General features: G+C 36.4%; 1 pseudogene; it reads left to right on the top strand.

The window, feature by feature from the left end:
• Positions 1-13174: 13174 nt before the first annotated feature.
• LOC100595422 lies at positions 13175-13808 on the top strand (annotated as a pseudogene).
• The last annotated feature ends 3952 nt before the right edge of the window (positions 13809-17760 follow it).

Raw genomic sequence — 17760 nt, 5'->3', positions numbered from 1 at the left:
GGACACTAGAAGCAACTCCCCCCACCACATGCAAAAGCTCACTTTCTATCACCTTTATCTAGTTTATTTCTATTATCGCCTTTCAATTCTATATTTATGTATTTGCTTTATGATGTGTCTCACTCATTACAATGAAAGTTTCATTAAGAAATAAGAAATAGGTTTTCTTTTTCTTTTTCTTCTTTTTTTTGAGACAGAGTCTGACTCTGTCCCCCAAGCTGGAGTGCAGTGGTGCGATCTCAGTTCGCTGCAACCTCCACCTCCTGGATTCGACCAATTCTCCTCCCTCAGCCTCCCAAGCAGCTGGGACAGCAGGTGTGCGCCACCATGCCTGGCTGATGTTTGCATTTTTAGTAGAGATAGAGTTTCACCATGTTTACCAGGCTGGTCTTGAATTCCTGACCTCAAGTGATAAACACCTGTCTCAGCCTCCCAAAGTGCTGGGATTACAAGGCGTGAGCCACTGCACCTGGCTCAAGACATGGATATGTTTCTATTTATTCACTGTTGTATTTGCAGTATTTAGAAAAGTGTCTGACACATAATAGGGCTCAAGAAATCTTGTTTAATCAAAGAATGATCAAATTAACTTAGCAAATAGTTACTATGACAGTTTAGATATGGAGCTATTTCTTCAGGTTGATGACATAAAAACTTCATGGATGATATTGAGGAAAGGAAAGGCTATCTTAGATGAAAACACGAGAAGAAAAAGAGCAGAAAGTCGTGGAGAAGAAGGAGCATATATATATATAGAATTTAGGACACAAGCACAGTAAATCCGTTTGTCTTCAATGTTTATTAGTGTTGGAAAATGAAAAATACATGTTACAGATTAGGAAAAATGGAAAAGAGAATAGGGAGTAGAGGCTTGTGAATTCCAAGTAAATATTACGACATTTTATCTAGTCGCATGACTGTCATCTATATTAATACATTTGAGAAATAAACAAAACAATATAAGAAAAACCAAACAATATAATGATAATAACACAGAAGAATTTTTATATATTTTGATGAGCTAACTGAATCCAAGTCAGTAATATTATACATACAGTTTTTCAATGACATGAAAGTGGAAAAGTTTGTGAGATAAGGATGAAATGAATTAGAGAACATTTCATATTCAAACTGATTGAACCCTTAATGAAATTGATTTCAGTTTCTTACCTAGGAAAGAATTTAAAACCTTAAATGTGTTGCAAAAGTCAAAATAAAAGAATTTGAAAAATGAGACTCAACAAAAAGACTTTTTAAAAAAGTTTCTTTGGGGAAGGAAACTTTTTAAAAATATATAGAATATGTTAGCTGTGACTACAATTATTCTTAATGTACAAATGATAAAAATTTATTAAGATTACTGAGGAAAGTTGTAGAATCATCCTTTGTATTTTAGAACAAGAATCATAAGTGGGTTTTGTATCTCCATTTTCTAATTATTTGATTTCACTATTTATACAATCATGTATTCATATGCCGTTTGTATTAGTCTGTTCTCACACTGCTATAAAGAAATACCCGAGACTGGGTAATTGGTAAAGGAAATAGGTTTAATTGACTCACAGCTCTGCGTGGCTGGGGAGGCCTCAGGAAACTCACAATCATGCTGAAGGGGAAGCAAGACAACTTCTTCACAAGGCAGCAGGAAAGACAGAGAGAAGAGTGAAGGAGGAACTTGCCAAACACTTATAAAACCATCAGATCTTGTGAGAACTCACTATCACAAGAATAGCATGGGGGAAACTGCCCCCATAATCCAATCACCTCCCATCAGGTTCCTCCCTCAACTCCTGGGGATTACAGTTCAAGATAAGATTTGGGTGGAGACACAAAACCAAACTATGTCACTGTTTCCTAGTTTAAAAAATAAAAAATTCCTAGAATGTATCCATCAAATAAAAATTTTAAATTTTATAAAAGCAGACAATAGCTACATATTTTTACAATCTAATGTATGGTGGGTGCTAAGTGGTTACTGAATCATAGTAAAATAATAAAATCCAAACTGTTCAAGCAACAATACAAGTTTCCTGAGGTACTGAAGTGATAAAAAAAGAGGTTTGAACAAGGAAAGTGTATTAGGGATTATACTTAGATAACTAACTGAGTTTTTAATGACAAATCTCACATGAATATAGACAACCTTAAAATTGCAAGGAAAATAGAATATGTAACAATTCGCATTTTACAAATCATAAGTTGTATTCTAGGAAGATTTTGACAGTACTCAATGACCATAGAAAATTGACATGGACTCTAATTAATTATTCATCTGGAAAAAACCCCTGGGATAAATCAACAAGAATCAAATTGCAGACACATAGAAGAATATGGTCTAAGGCCAAAGATAATCTAGGCTTAGGCTGTCAGAACTGTCTGACCTCTTAGGAGAAAAAATTAAATTTGATAGATGTGAGGCTTTTTTTTTTTTTTTTTGGTGGCGTTGGGGGTCATTGTTTTCTAAATTTGTCCTCTTTTTCTGCATACGAAACTACTCCAGAAGATTTATTCTATTTTTAAGTAAAATGCATAAAACTATATTTAAAGTAAATATAGGAGGGGTTGTACATAATTGCCTCTATTTATTGGGCTTTCAGTGGCTGAATCTGAAATCTTCCCACAGTCCTACCCTTCAGTCTGTTTTGTTCCTCACCTGGAACCCTTGCTCTTAAGACCTAAAAATAACCTGACTGGTTTAGCAAGAAGAGTGATCCTGAAGGAATTGTTATAAGTGAAGTCCCCCAAGGCTGTCCTGATATTGAAAGCTTTGTGCAAGAGGGATCCAGTGGAGTTGATGAAACAAAAACCAGGCGGCTTTCTATATGTTCAGTTTCACAGAGAACAGAAAAGCACGGCAGGGATCTTCACACATTGTTGGTTCTCCTCTCTTGCTTCTGAGCAGGGATTTTTTTTTCCTTTCACTTTGGTTTGAGCACTGTTGTTTCAGGCAGTCAATATATACCCTATAGCTCACTTCCTGAAGGAAAAAATACTCCATCAGCTTTTAAATGTGGGCTCTCTGTGCTAGCCATGTAGGAGCACTACAGAGATGGAAGGATTTAAATTAGTTCTCTTCCTCAAAATTCATTAGCGGCACCTCCACATTAAGCCTCACCTTTTATGTTTAATATCTAAAATTAAACTCTTAGCCATCCAGCTCAAATCTGGAGACATTGTGTCAGATTATATCTTCCTGTGTAGTTTTCTCTATTTACCCAGCCAGCTTCATTTTGTTAAGCATTCCTTAAAAAAACCCCTCTGTATGTTAAAAATAAACTACCACAAAAAAACTGGTTCAAATGTACACAATGGCATGAGAGACTACTAGGGTTATTGTCTGTACATTTAAACACGCGCAAATGTGTTTGTTTAAACAAACACACATACACACACACACAGAGGCATATACACACAGGCTTGTAATTTGGAACATGGCCATTCTATTTTTTGGAAAACATATCTTTTAAATAAATGTATCACTTAATATCTGATTTATTCAGCACTAGTTTTCTCTCTTCTGGAGCTTACAAATTAGTGAAAAAAAAAAAAAAAGTAAACCAAAAAGCTCTAACGATATAGTTTCCATCGTGTATGCACATATGTGAACCTAGGTATTAACCTGAGATTTCACTCTGGTCTACGAGTAGTCATTAGTCACTGCAACACCTGAAGGTTCCATATGCTCATGACAATCTCTCAAGATAAATGTGGTCTATTATTTAAGATTTATGGTTCTGCCCATGAATCATCACTATATATAATTCAAAAACTGGCATTTGCCCTTGTGCTCTTACATTTTATTTTCCCATTCTATCAATGTCTACATCTTATTTTTAGAAGCTAAAATTAGTTTGTCTTAATAAAATAGATAATGATATATGTTAATGGGCCTAATATTTTGAATTACTTAGAATTTTAATTTGTTAATTAGGAGAAATATTGATTATCTCACAGAAATAAATTATTTTATAAATATTAAATATGTACTCTTACAATATAATTATTAAATAATTTAATTTTTTTAATTATTTGAGTAGATGTTTGGATAAATAGAAAAGATTTGGTTTCTACAGGCTAAAAAATTTTGAACTTGGAAGTTAAACTGGAGAAGAAAGTTTATTGGTTTGAATGACTAAATGGCCTTTAGATTAACAAAAGTTCTGTTCCACATGAATAGTCTGCTTCTAAGAATCAAGACAAAAACTGTGGAAGAAATTATTGGTATCTGAACTGAAGCAAGTTTGTGTTTAACACACAAAGTAGGTGGGTGGCTCTATAAAGTGATTAAAAACACGGAAGATGCATCCTTATCTTGTAAACAGATATAACAGGGCTAAGGTTACCCATCAGAGAGTCACTTCACAACTTTATTTTTTCCCCATCGCTCTCTAGTGCTTAAAGGATGGAATTTGTGTTTCATCCTGTCATAAATTATCTCTCAGAATCCATCTTGACCTTCTTCCCAAATTTGGTCTCTCTTCTCCCATACAGCAAATTTTTAATTGACTCCCAGGAAACATCTACGACTTTATAAAATTCTATTTTCTCAGAATTTTATTCCCATTTCTCTCAAGATAAAGCAAAATAAAACCGACAAAAAGTAATCTTAGATGTCGTTCAGGGCTGGAGAAAAATACACCGCTCCTCCTTAGGTTTCCTCTATTTTTTCCAGGCAGAGCAATTGACTCCCTCCTCTGTTACCCAGGGACTTGCAGTATGTGTCTACTTGAGTTCTTATCGCAGCATACAATAAGTATGTTTACAGGTATTTATTGCCCCTTAGACTTTAGAAGAATTTAAAGTCTATGCAGACCCCACAAATTTGAATATATGCAAGAGGGCAGACAGGTAATGGAATTGGGCTTTTGGAAAACCACAACACAAGTTGTGAAAACAAATGGCAGCCCACCCAGAGAGGTGATGGAGAGTAGGGAGTGGTGGATATTGTGAATAACTGCAAAATGCATGCTGCATCTAAGGGAGGTTAGCTGCTTCTCCACTTTGGCCACCTGTGGTTCAGTTAGAATACCAGATCAATATGGTCATAGCTTCTGGTTTTCAAGAGAAGCTAGGAACATGGAATTTTATGTGGAATCTCCCATTACATAAATGCTACCAGCCAATTCCTCAGAGAACATTTCTTTTATGGGCCAAATAAAACATGGATTTATGCCGAAATTTGTCCATCGAATATTGGAGTTAATCAAGGGTAGCTCCTGAGCCTCCTTCTCATTGTATATTTTTTCCCCTGATCAATCTCATTTAACACATGAAGATTTATTTTCTTCTATATGCACATAACTCAAATTTATATTTCTAATTCAAGACACATCTAACTGCCTACTTGCCATCTCCTCTTGGATTGCTGATAACACTTACGTACATTTAGACCTTCAAAACCAAACTTATGACAATCGTATCCCCCCTTTTTAGTGTAACATATTTTAACATGCATAACTGTCCATCTAAGTAGCAGTTATCTTCGACCATTTTTTTTCCTCACCACCCTTTCCAATTCACCAACAAAGTCAATTTTTCCCTACTAATACTAACCTCTTAATTCCAGTCATTTCTTTGTTTCTCCACCGTAATAACCCTGGTCAAAAATACCATCATCTCTCCCATGAACTACTTCTCCCATAAACTCTTCAGTGTCTCTCCAGTGTTCCCAAAAGTGCAGTTAAGTGATCTCCTCAAAATACAAGTCAAGCAATGTTTCTGCATTGCCTACTGCCTCAATGTTTTTCCATTATTATATGGGATCAAGAGGAAAACAGTTGGACAAAAACCTTGAAAAACAATGTAGCTAGTAAGGCCCTTTTTATCCTCGTTGTCTGCCACACTTCTTGCGCTGTTTCAGCCTTGCTGTTCTCATACCTCTAACCTTTTCACCACACAGCTTTTTACATGCTTGTCTTATCTCTTTCCCTTACTAACTTCCATTCATCTCAGTTCTACTTCAGATTCCTCAACCAAACCACCAAACACCTCTGTACTATTAATCACAATATAACATGGGTTATGATTAAGTGATAATCACAACATCTGTTTCCCTATATAGATTCTAAGTTCCATGAAGACAGGGATTCTCTGTTTCTCCTTATTGTATCACCAGAAATAAGCATAGTATCAGGCAGGAGAAAATAAGAAATATTTGTTAAATAAATGAATTCATGAATAAATAATACTAAAAATATTTTTAAATTAAAAATTTAAAGTGGATGGATGAATGGAGATGGGGAAGTCCTGAAAGTCCTATTTTTCTAGTTTCACTATAAGAGAACGGATCTGGGAAAAAGGAGACAAAACTGTTTAAGATCTTTTTTTTTTTATGTAACTACATAACAATGATAGGAAATTAATATTGGTACTATAATATTTTTATCTTTCTTTATATCTTTATAAGCTTTTTTTATTTTATTATTGTACTTTAAGTTTTAGGGTACATGTGCACAATGTGCAGGTTTGTTACATATGTATCCATGTGCCATGTTGATTTCCTGCACCCATTAACTCGTCATTTAGCATTAGGTGTATCTCCTAATGCTGTCCCTCCCCCCTCCCCCCACCCCACAACAGTCCCCTGAGTGTGATGTTCCCCTTCCTGTGTCCATGTGTTCTCATTGTTCAATTCCCACCTATGAGTGAGAACATGCAGTGTTTGGTTTTTTGACCTTGAGATAGTTTACTGAGAATGATGTTTACCAGTTTCATCCATGTCCGTACAAAGGACATGAACTCATCATTTTTTATGGCTGCATAGTATTCCATGGTGTATATGTGCCACATTTTCTTAATCCAGTCTATTGTTGTTGGACATTTGGGTTGGTTCCAACTCTTTGCTATTGTGAATAGTGCCACAATAAACATACGTGTGCGTGTGTCTTTATAGCAGCATGATTTATAGTCCTTTGGGTATATACCCAGTAATGGGATGGCTGGGTCAAATGGTATTTCTAGTTCTAGATCCCTGAGGAATGGCCACACTGACTTCCACAATGGTTGAACTAGTTTACAGTCCCACCAACAGTGTAAAAGTGTTCCTATTTCTCCACATCCTCTCCAGCACCTGTTGTTTCCTGACTTTTTAATGATGGCCATTCTAACTGGTGTGAGATGATATCTCATTGTGATTTTGATTTGCATTTCTCTGATGGGCAGTGATGATGAGCATTTCTTCATGTGTTTTTTGGCTGCATAAATGTCTTCTTTTGAGAAGTGTCTGTTCATGTCCTTCGCCCACTTTTTGATGGGGTTGTTTGTTTTTTTCTTGTAAATTTGTTTGAATTCATTGTAGATTCTGGATATTAGCCCTTTGTCAGATGAGTAGGTTGTGAAAATTTTCTCCCATTTTGTAGGTTGCCTGTTCACTCTGCTGGTAGTTTCTTTTGCTGTGCAGAAGCTCTTTAGTTTAATTAGATCCCATTCATCAATTTTGGCTTTTGTTGCCATTGCTTTTGGTGTTTTAGACATGAAGTCCTTGCCCATGCCTATGTCCTGAATGGTAATGCCTAGGTTTTCTTCTAGGGTTTTTATGGTTTTAGGTCTAACATTTAAGTCTTTAATCCATCTTGAATTAATTTTTGTGTAAGGTGTAAGGAAGGGATCCAGTTTCAGCTTTCTACATATGGCTAGCCAGTTTTCCCAGCACCATATATTAAACAGGGAATCCTTTCCCCATTGCTTGTTTTTGTCAGGTTTGTCAAAGATCAGATAGTTGTAGATATGTGGCATTATTTCTGAGGGCTCTGTTCCGTTCCATTGATCGATATCTCTGTTGTGGTACCAGTACCATGCTGTTTTGGTGACTGTAGCCTTGTAGTATAGTTTGAAGTCAGGTAGTGTGATGCCTCCAGCTTTGTTCTTTTGGCTTAAGATTGACTTGGCGATGCGGGCTCTTTTTTGGTTCCATATGAACTTTAAAGTAGTTTTTTCCAATTCTGTGAAGAAAGTCATTGGTAGCTTAATGAGGATGGCATTGAATCTATAAGTTACCTTGGGCAGTATGGCCATTTTCACGATATTGATTCTTCCAACCCATGAGCATGGAATGTTCTTCCATTTGTTTGTATCCTCTTTTATTTCATTGAGCAGTGGTTTGTAGTTCTCCTTGAAGAGGTCCTTCACGTCCCTTGTAAGTTGGATTCCTAGGTATTTTATTCTCTTTGAAGTAATTGTGAATGGGAATTCATTCATGATTTGGCTCTCTGTTTGTCTGTGATTGGTGTATAAGAATGCTTGTGATTTTTGTACATTGATTTTGTATCCTGAGACTTTGCTGAAGTTGCTTATCAGCTTAAGGAGATTTTGGGCTGAGACAATGGGGTTTTCTAGATATACAATCATGTCATCTGCAAACAGGGACAATTTGACTTCCTCTTTTCCTAATTGAATACCCTTTATTTCCTTCTCCTGCCTAATTGCCCCGGCCAGAACTTCCAACATGATGTTGAATAGGGGTGGTGAGAGAGGGCATCCCTGTCTTGTGCCAGTTTTCAAAGGGAATGCTTCCAGTTTTTGCCCATTCAGTATGATATTGGCTGTGGGTTTGTCATAGATAGCTCTTATTATTTTGAGATACTTCCCATCAATACCTAATTTATTGAGAGTTTTTAGCATGAAGGGTTGTTGAATTTTGTCAAAGGCCTTTTCTGCATCTATTGAGATAATCATGAGGTTTTTGTCTTTGGTTCTGTTTATATGCTGGATTACATTTATTGATTTGCGTAGGTTGAACCAGCCTTGCATCCCAGGGATGAAGCCCACTTGATCATGGTGTATAAGCTTTTTGATGTGCTGCTGGATTCGGTTTGCCAGTGTTTTATTGAGGATTTTTGCATCAATGTTCATCAAGGATATTGGTCTGAAATTCTCTTTTTTGGTTGTGTCTCTGCCAGGCTTTGGTATCAGGACGATGCTGGCCTCATAAAATGTGTTAGGGAGGATTCCCTCTTTTTCTATTGATTGGAATAGTTTCAGAAGGAATGGTACCAGTTCCTCCTTGTACCTCTGGTAGAATTTGGCTGTGAATCCATCAGGTCCTGGACTCTTTTTGGTTGGTAAGCTATTGATTATTGCCACAATTTCAGAGCCTGTTATTGGTCTATTCAGAGATTCAGCTTCTTTCTGATTTAGTCTTGGGAGGGTGTATGTGTCGAGGAATTTATCAATTTCTTCTAGATTTTCTAGTTTTTTTGTGTAAAGTTGTTTGTAGTATTCTCTGATGGTAGTTCGTATTTCTGTGGGATCGGTGGTGAAATCCCCTTTATCATTTTTTATTGCATCTATTTGATTCTTCTCTCTTTTCTTCTTTATTAGTCTTGCTAGTGGTCTATCAATTTTGTTGATCTTTTCAAAAAACCAGCTCCTGGATTCATTAATTTTTTGAAGGGTTTTTTGTGTCTCTATTTCCTTCAGTTCTGCTCAGATTTTAGTTATTTCTTGCCTTCTGCTAGCTTTTGAATGTGTTTGCTCTTGCTTTTCTAGTTCTTTTAATTGTGATGTTAGGGTGTCAATTTTGGATCTTTCCTGCTTTCTCTTGTGGGCATTTAGTGCTACAAATTTCCCTCTACACACTGCTTTGAACGTATCCCAGAGATTCTGGTATGTTGTGTCTTTGTTCTCGTTGGTTTCAAAGAACATCTTTATTTCTGCCTTCATTTCGTTATCTACCCAGTAGTCATTCAGGAGCAGGTTGTTCAGTTTCCATGTAGTTGAGCAGTTTTGAGTTAGTTTCTTAATCCTGAGTTCTAGTTTGATTGCACTGTGGTCTAAGAGACAGTTTGTTATAATTTGTGTTCTTTTACATTTGCTGAGGAGAGCTTTACTTCCAACTATGTGGTCAATTTTGGAATAGGTGTGGTGTGGTGCTGAAAAAAAATGTACATTCTGTTGATTTGGGGTGGAGAGTTCTGTAGATGTCTATTAGGTCCGCTTGGTGCAGAGCTGAGTTCAATTCCTGGGTATCCTTGTTAACTTTCTGTCTGGTTGATCTGTCTAATGTTGACAGTGGGGTGTTAAAGTCTCCCATTATTATTGTGTGGGAGTCTAAGTCTCTTTGTAGGTCACTCAAGACTTGCTTTATGAATCTGGGTGCTCCTGTATTGGGTGCATATATATTTAGGATAGTTAGCTCTTCTTGTTGAATTGATCCCTTTACCATTATGTAGTGGCCTTCTTTGTCTCTTTTGATCTTTGTTGGTTTAAAGTCTGTTTTATCAGAGACTAGGATTGCAACCCCTGCCTTTTTTTGTTTTCCATTGGCTTGGTAGATCTTCTTCCATCTTTTTATTTTGAGCCTATGTGTGTGTCTGCACGTGAGATGGGTTTCCTGAATATAGCACACTGATGGGTCTTGACTCTTTATCCAATTTGCCAGTCTGTGCCTTTTAATTGGAGCATTTAGTCCATTTACATTTAAAGTTAATATTGTTATGTGTGAATTTGATCCTGTCATTGTGATGTTAGCTGGTTATTTTGCTCATTAGTTGATGCAGTTTCTTCCTAGCCTTGATGGTCTTTACAATTTGGCATGATTTTGCAGTGGCTGGTACCGGTTGTTCCTTTCCATGTTTAGTGCTTCCTTCAGGAGCTCTTTTAGGGCAGGCGTGGTGGTGACAAAATCTCTCAGCATTTGCTTGTTTATAAAGTATTTTATTTCTCCTTCACTTATGAAGCTTAGTTTGGCTGGATATGAAATTCTGGATTGAAAATTCTTTTCTTTAAGAATGTTGAAGGCAGGGTGCGGTGGCTCAGGTTTGTAATCCCAGCACTTTGGGAGGCCGAGGCAGGCGGATCATGAGGTCAGGAGATCGAGACCATGGTGAAACCCCGTCTCTACTAAAAATACAAAAAAATTAGCCGGGCGTGGTGGCGGGCACCTGTAGTCCCAGCTACTCGGAGAGGCTGAGGCAGGAGAATGGCATGAATCCGGGAGGCGGCGGAGCTTGCAGTGAGCCGAGATTGCGCCACTGCACTCCAGCCTGGTTGACAGAGCGAGACTCCGTCTCAAAAAAAAAAAAAAAAAAAAAGAATGTTGAATATTGGCCGCCACTCTCTTCTGGCTTGTAGAGTTTCTGCCGAGAGATCTGCTGTTAGTCTGATGGGCTTCCCTTTGTGGGTAACCTGACCTTTCTCTCTGGCTGCTCTTAACATTTTTTCCTTCATTTCAACTTTGGTGAATCTGACAATTATGTGTCTTGGAGTTGCTGTTCTTGAGGAGTATCTTTGTGGTGTTCTCTGTATTTCCTGAATCTGAATGTTGGCCTGCCTTGCTACATTGGGGAAGTCCTCCTGGACAATATCCTCTAGAGTGTTTTCCAACTTGGTTCCATTCTCCCCGTCACTTTGAGGTACACCAATCAGATGTAGATTTGGTCTTTTCACATAGTCCCATATTTCTTGGAGGCTTTGTTCATTTCTTTTTATTCTTTTTTCTCTAGACTTCCCTTCTCGCTTCATTTCATCTTCATCGCTGATACCCTTTCTTCCAGTTGATCACATCGGCTCCTGAGGCTTCTGCATTCTTCACATGGTTCTCGAGCCTTGGCTTTCAGCTCCATCAGCTCCTTTAAGCACTTCTCTGTATTGGTTATTCTAGTTATACATTCGTCTAATTCTTTTTCAAAGTTTTTAACTTCTTTGCCTTTGGCTTGAATTTCCTCCTATAGCTCAGAGTAGTTTGATCATCTAAAGCCTTCTTTTCTCAACTCAAAGTCATTCTCCGTCCAGCTTTGTTCCGTTGCTGGTGAGGAATTGCATTCCTTCAGAGGAGGAGAGGCGCTCTACTTTTTAGAGTTTCCAGTTTTTCTGCTCTGTTTTTTCCCCATCTTTGTGGTTTTATCTACTTTTGGTCTTTGATGATGGTGATGTACAGATGGGTTTTTGGTGTGGATGTCCTTTCTGTTTGTTAGTTTTCCTTCTAACAGAAAGGACCCTCAGCTGCAGGTCTGTTGGAGTTTGCTAGAGGTCCACTCCAGACCCTGTTTGCCTGGGTGTCAGCAGCGGTGGCTGCAGAACAGCAGATTTTTTGTGAACCACAAATGCTGCTGCCTGATCATTCCTCTGGAAGTTTTGTCTCAGAGGAGTACCTGGCTGTGTGAGGTGTCAGTCTGCCCCTACTGGGGGGTGCCTCCCAGTTAGGCTGCTCGGGGGTCAGGGACCCACTTGAGGCAGTCTGCCTGTTCTCAGATCTCCAGCTGTGTGCTGGGAGAACCATCACTCTCTTCAAAACTGTCAGACAGGGACATTTTCTATTTAAGATCTTATTACACACTTAAATTATGCATTGAATCAATATTCCAATAGCAAGGAAGTATTAAATAAAGTAACTTATCTGTATATTATATGTGTCTATGTTTACTAATGTAGATATACATAATTTGATTTGAAAAACATAGCAAGTACTTTTAAAAAGTTCTTTTTCGACTTCATTAGTGATGGAGAATAGATAGCTTAGGGTGAAAACATAACCTTTAGCTCTCAGAGAGACACCTCTATTTCTACTGTCAGATATTTTTCTGCTAAGGTTTCACTACATTGTTCTATTATAGACTGATCTTTCCCCTTTTGTGCTTAACTCTGGAAAAAAAAAATGAGATTTCACCAAGTAAGATTTTAACCTGAAAATGCAAAAATCCATATATAAGAATAAACATTTCCACCATAATATAGGGAATAAAAATCAGTAATGACCAAGAAAATATTTGTAACTACTAAAATACAGGAAAGAGAATAAAAATACTTTGAAGGTCTGATAGAAAATTACACAATAGTCCTCCTGGTGAGGTCACCGCCCGGGCTATGGCTGCCGCTTCCTCATGTCAGTGCTGCTCCCTCCGCCCTCACCCCTTCCACCTCAGGGCAGTTCGAAATGAAGCTGTTGTCATTTCTGGAAGGAAACTGGCCCAGCAGATCAAGCAGGAAGTGTGGCAGGAGGTGGAGGAGTGGGTGGCCTCAGGTAACAAATGGCCACACCTGAGCATGATCCTGGTCAGCGAGAATCCTGCAAGTAACTCATGTCCTCAACAAAACCAGAGTAGCTGCAGATGTGGGAATCAACAGTGAGACGCTTATGAAACCAGCTTCAATTTCAGAGGAAAAATTGTTGAATTTAATCAATAAACTGAATAATAATGTAGATGGTCTTATTCAGCTGCCTCTTCCAGAGCATATTGATGATAGAAAGACCTGTAATGCCTTTCTCCAGACAAGGATGTCGATGACTTTCATGTAATTAATGTAGGGCGAATGTGTTTGAACCAGTATTCCACGTTACCGGCTACCCCATGGGGTGTGTGGAAAATAATTAAGCAAACTGGCATTCCCACCCTAGGGAAGAATGTGGTTGTGGCTGGAAGGTCAAAAAATGTTGAAATGCCAATTGCAATGTTACTGCACACAGATGGGGCGCATGAAGGTCCCAGAGGTGATGCTACTGTTACAATATCTCATGGATACACTCCCAAAGAGCAGCTGAAGAAACATACCATTCTTGCAGATATTGTAATATCTGCTGCAGGCATTCCAAATCTCATCACAGCAGATATGATCAAGGAAGGAGCAGCCATCGTTAATGTGGGAATAAATAGAGTTCAAGATCCCGTAACTGCAAACCCAAGTTAGTTGGAGATGTGGATTTTGAAGGAGTCAGACAAAAAGCTGGTTATATCACTCCAGTTCCTGGAGGTGTTGGCCCCATAACAGCGGTGATGCTAATGAAGAATACCATTATTACCGCAAAAAAAGTGCTGAGGCATGAAGAACGAGAAGTGTTGAAGTCTAAAGAGCTTGGAGTTGCCACTAATTAACTATTGTGTCTTCTATGTCACAAACAGCACTCCAAGCCAGCTCAAGAAGCAAAGCAGGCCAATAGAAATGCATTATTTTTAATTTATTCTACTGCAATGGTTTAAAACGATGCTTTCTATTTATTGAATGCTTAAATGAGTAGGTGTTTGTGCACATAGCTCTGCAGTACCTCACCAGGGAGCATTACAGCATTATGCAGGGTCATGTAATCTAGCCAAGAGCAGCCATTAACCTAGTGATTAACATGGGAGACATTGTCCTGTTGAGAATGGATGCTTAACTTTATGTCAAGCACCTCGGGTAAACATTTGCGTTTTCTAGAATGGCATTTCCCAGGTGCTATTCCAATAAGAGTTGATACTCATTTTAGGTACTAAACTGTTTGAGTTGAACTGATCAAACCAAAGGAAAAGTGTTACTAGAGAAAATCAGGGAAAGGTGAAAAAGAAAAAAATGGTAGTAATTGAGTAGAAAAAAAATTAATTTATATATGTCTTGATTGGTAGCCAGATTTATCTAAGTAGAACTGAATTGGCTAGGAAAAAAGGAAAACTACATGTTAATCGTTTTCTAAGCTGTCTTCTGAAGCTTAGTCAATCATTGGGAAAATGTTTAGAATTTTTCCTTGCTATTAGGCGTTATTTTATGTATGTTATGCTTCAGTAAGTTCTTCCCATTTTAGTTTTCTAGGATTTAAAGGCTTATTTTAATCTTTATTTATGTGTATTGTCATATTGTTAAATTTTTGTATTGTATAGTTTCTTTGATATATCTTAAAACCTATTTTTGAAAAACAGAAGTGGCTTGATAATCATTTGGGCAGCTTGGGTAAGTATGCAACTTACTTTTCCACCAAAGAATTGTCAGCAGCTGCCTGCTTTTCTGTGATGTACCCTTTTGACTTTTCCAGAAAATTTTTAAGAGTTTGAGTTAATATTGAATTTAATCAGACTTTCTGATTAAAGGTTATTATTTTGTTTCTTTTTTAATAAAACACGTGTCTGGTATGGTTAAAAAAAAGAAAAAATTACAGAATAAAAGAATCTCATTGCTTTCAACATTTAAGTTTGAAAACGTTTTTTCCTCAGCAAAATCTTTAAATGATACTAATTGAAATCCTTTTGGCAGGAATAAGTTTTGCTAAAAAACACATCTTAGATTTTGCTTATTTGGAAATATGTATGTTGATAACTATGTGAGGTAATGCATGTTAGCCACATGTAGTAATTCCACAATGTATATATACTTCAAAACATCATATTGTATATGGTAAATATATATAATTTTATCTGTAGATGTAAAAAATAAAATAAATTCCCATGATATCAAAACCAGACAAGCACATAACAAAAATAGCAAACTACAGGACAATATCCCTGACGAACATCAACAAACTACTAACAAAGTGAATTCAACAGCACATCAAAAAGATCATCCATTAGGTTAAAGAGGAATTTATCCTAGGGATGCAAAGATGGCTCAACATACGCAAATCAATAAACATTGATTTGCATTATATTACATTAATAGAATGAAGTACAAAAATTATATGATCATCTCCATAGACACAGGAAAAGCATTCAGTAAAATTCAACATGACTTCCTGGCAAAAATCCTTAACAAATTATATGTAGAAGGAATGTATCTCAACACAATAAAGGCCATGTATGACAAACTCAGAGTTAACATAATACCAAACAGGGAAAAGTTAAAAGCTTTTTCTCTAAAATTGGGAAGAAGACAAGGTTGCCTACTTTTACCACTTCTTTTTAATATAGTGCTGGAACTCGTAGACAGAGCAGTTAGGCAAGAGAAGAAAATAAAGGGCATCAAAACTGAAAAGGAGAAAGTAAAAGTGTTCCTGTTTGCAGATGACATTATCTTCTGTATAGAAAACCCTACAGACTCCACCAAGAGACTGTTAGAACTAATGAACAAATTCAGTATGGTTGCAGAATACAAAATCATACAAAAATCAGTAGTATTTCTATATACAATAGTAAAATATATGAAAAAGAAATCCCCTTTACAATAGCTACAACAAAATAAAATACCCAGGAATAAATTTAACCAAAGAAATGAAGTATCTCTATAATGAAAACTATGAAACATTGATAAAGGAAATTGAAGAATATATTAATAAATGGAAAGATATCCTGTGCTCATGGATTAGAAAATTAATATTGTTAAAATGTCTATACTACCCAAGCAATCTGCAGATACAATAAAATCCCTATCAAAATCCCAATGACATTCTTCACAGAAAAGCAATCCTAAACTTTTGGGGGAAAAAAAGACATTTTGAGTATTATATTATTCAGATTATTCAGAAATAGATATAACGCAAATATATTATCTCTGGTGTATTGTCTAGGTTGGCCTATTTTTCTGAAATTTCATTAATGAGTGTCATCTGTGAAGTTTGACATTAACATATCATGTATTAAAATTATTTTAAAATGTATTCCTTATCTTGTGTATATGTATATATTACTTTTACATTTTTGCTTTTGATTCTAAGACAAATTTATTTTTCCTCAGTCATACAAATTAGTAGATGACAAAATAATCTCAAAAACCAACAATATTATTATAAATGAACCTTTTAACATTACCTAAGAATAAGTACCAATTTTGTGCTATGAAGATGACTATCCATCAGATTATTCTATGTTATCTCTGCTATGACTGAGACTTCAATAATTATACCTTCTGAAAATTAGATTTGCAGGGGAATGTAACAGGTTTCAGGATGTTTTATTTAACATTTAACCTTAAACTGAACATTTAACCTTAAGAAAAATTAGATCTCAGAACTTTATCTCACTTGAAATCACCTCAAATAAAAAGATATAAGAATAAAGAGAAAAAGCAAAAATGAGCTGCTGATACAGGGAAAATTTTGCTGCCAGGAAATCAGTTCCACGGGATCAATCTGCCTGAGGCTCATCTTGACTTCATTCGTAACAAAGGTGTGTAAATCAATGCTTATTTTAACGTTTTATTAGTCTATCTTTTATACATTATGTTTTTTTATTTAATAGAGAATGATCAATGCTTTTCTTATAATTATGAATGAATATAGTGTCTTAGATTTGTTTAGTGTTGATAAGTATGTCGCTATGTTGCATCAGCATTTCTTAACCTTTTGGGGGAACCATTCCAGAAACTTAGAGCAATGAACTCTTTCTTCCAGTAAAACACATGTGCACAAATTAACACAAAGTTTGCATAGGGTTTTGAGGTGTTACTAACACCCTTATGCTCCTTTAGGGAAATCCTTTTTTAGAATTCAGTACAGGACCTGTTTAAAACCATGCTGCTTCTACATTTTTTGCATAATGACAAAGGAATCTGTAACAGTGTGGCAAGATTATTTTTCTACAAGGCATATCTATAACAGAAATGCTGTTCATTATGCTGATGTTCTTGCCAGCAAAATGATGTTGGTGATATTTACTCATTCATTCTTGATGAATATATATATTTACATATAACTATATCTTTTTACTATAGTTCAGTTCATTCTTACCATTCCAAATTAATGAAGTTAGTAATTCGTAATTATCCAAAATAATACATTATCCACAAAGCACATATTCCTAATCACATTTTAATTATTTTTTATATTCTATAACATGCATTTATCAGCATCTATTACCCTGAAAAGGTAAAAACCCAGAAATGTGTTGAATGATGGAAAAAATGTCTCATACATAATAGAATGATGAGTGCAAATTTTTTGCTTTCTAGAATTAGTGATTAGAACTCAAGGCTGTGAACAAAGAGCTTCTAAGAACCCACTTTCTAAAGAGATACTCCAAAAATGGAGGTCACAAGCCTCCCTGCAAGATTTATTATGCAGGATCATAATCAGTCCTAGAAAGCAACAGAGTGGTTAATAGCACAAGTACTGTATTGAACCAGCCTGGTTCAAATGCTGTTCTGGCC

The sequence above is a fragment of the Nomascus leucogenys genome, chromosome 11 (genome assembly GCF_006542625.1).
Source record: "Nomascus leucogenys isolate Asia chromosome 11, Asia_NLE_v1, whole genome shotgun sequence".
Classification (NCBI taxonomy): domain Eukaryota; kingdom Metazoa; phylum Chordata; class Mammalia; order Primates; family Hylobatidae; genus Nomascus; species Nomascus leucogenys.
The sequence above is the reverse complement of the archived record's forward strand: the minus strand, read 5'-3'. Positions and strand labels throughout refer to the sequence as shown.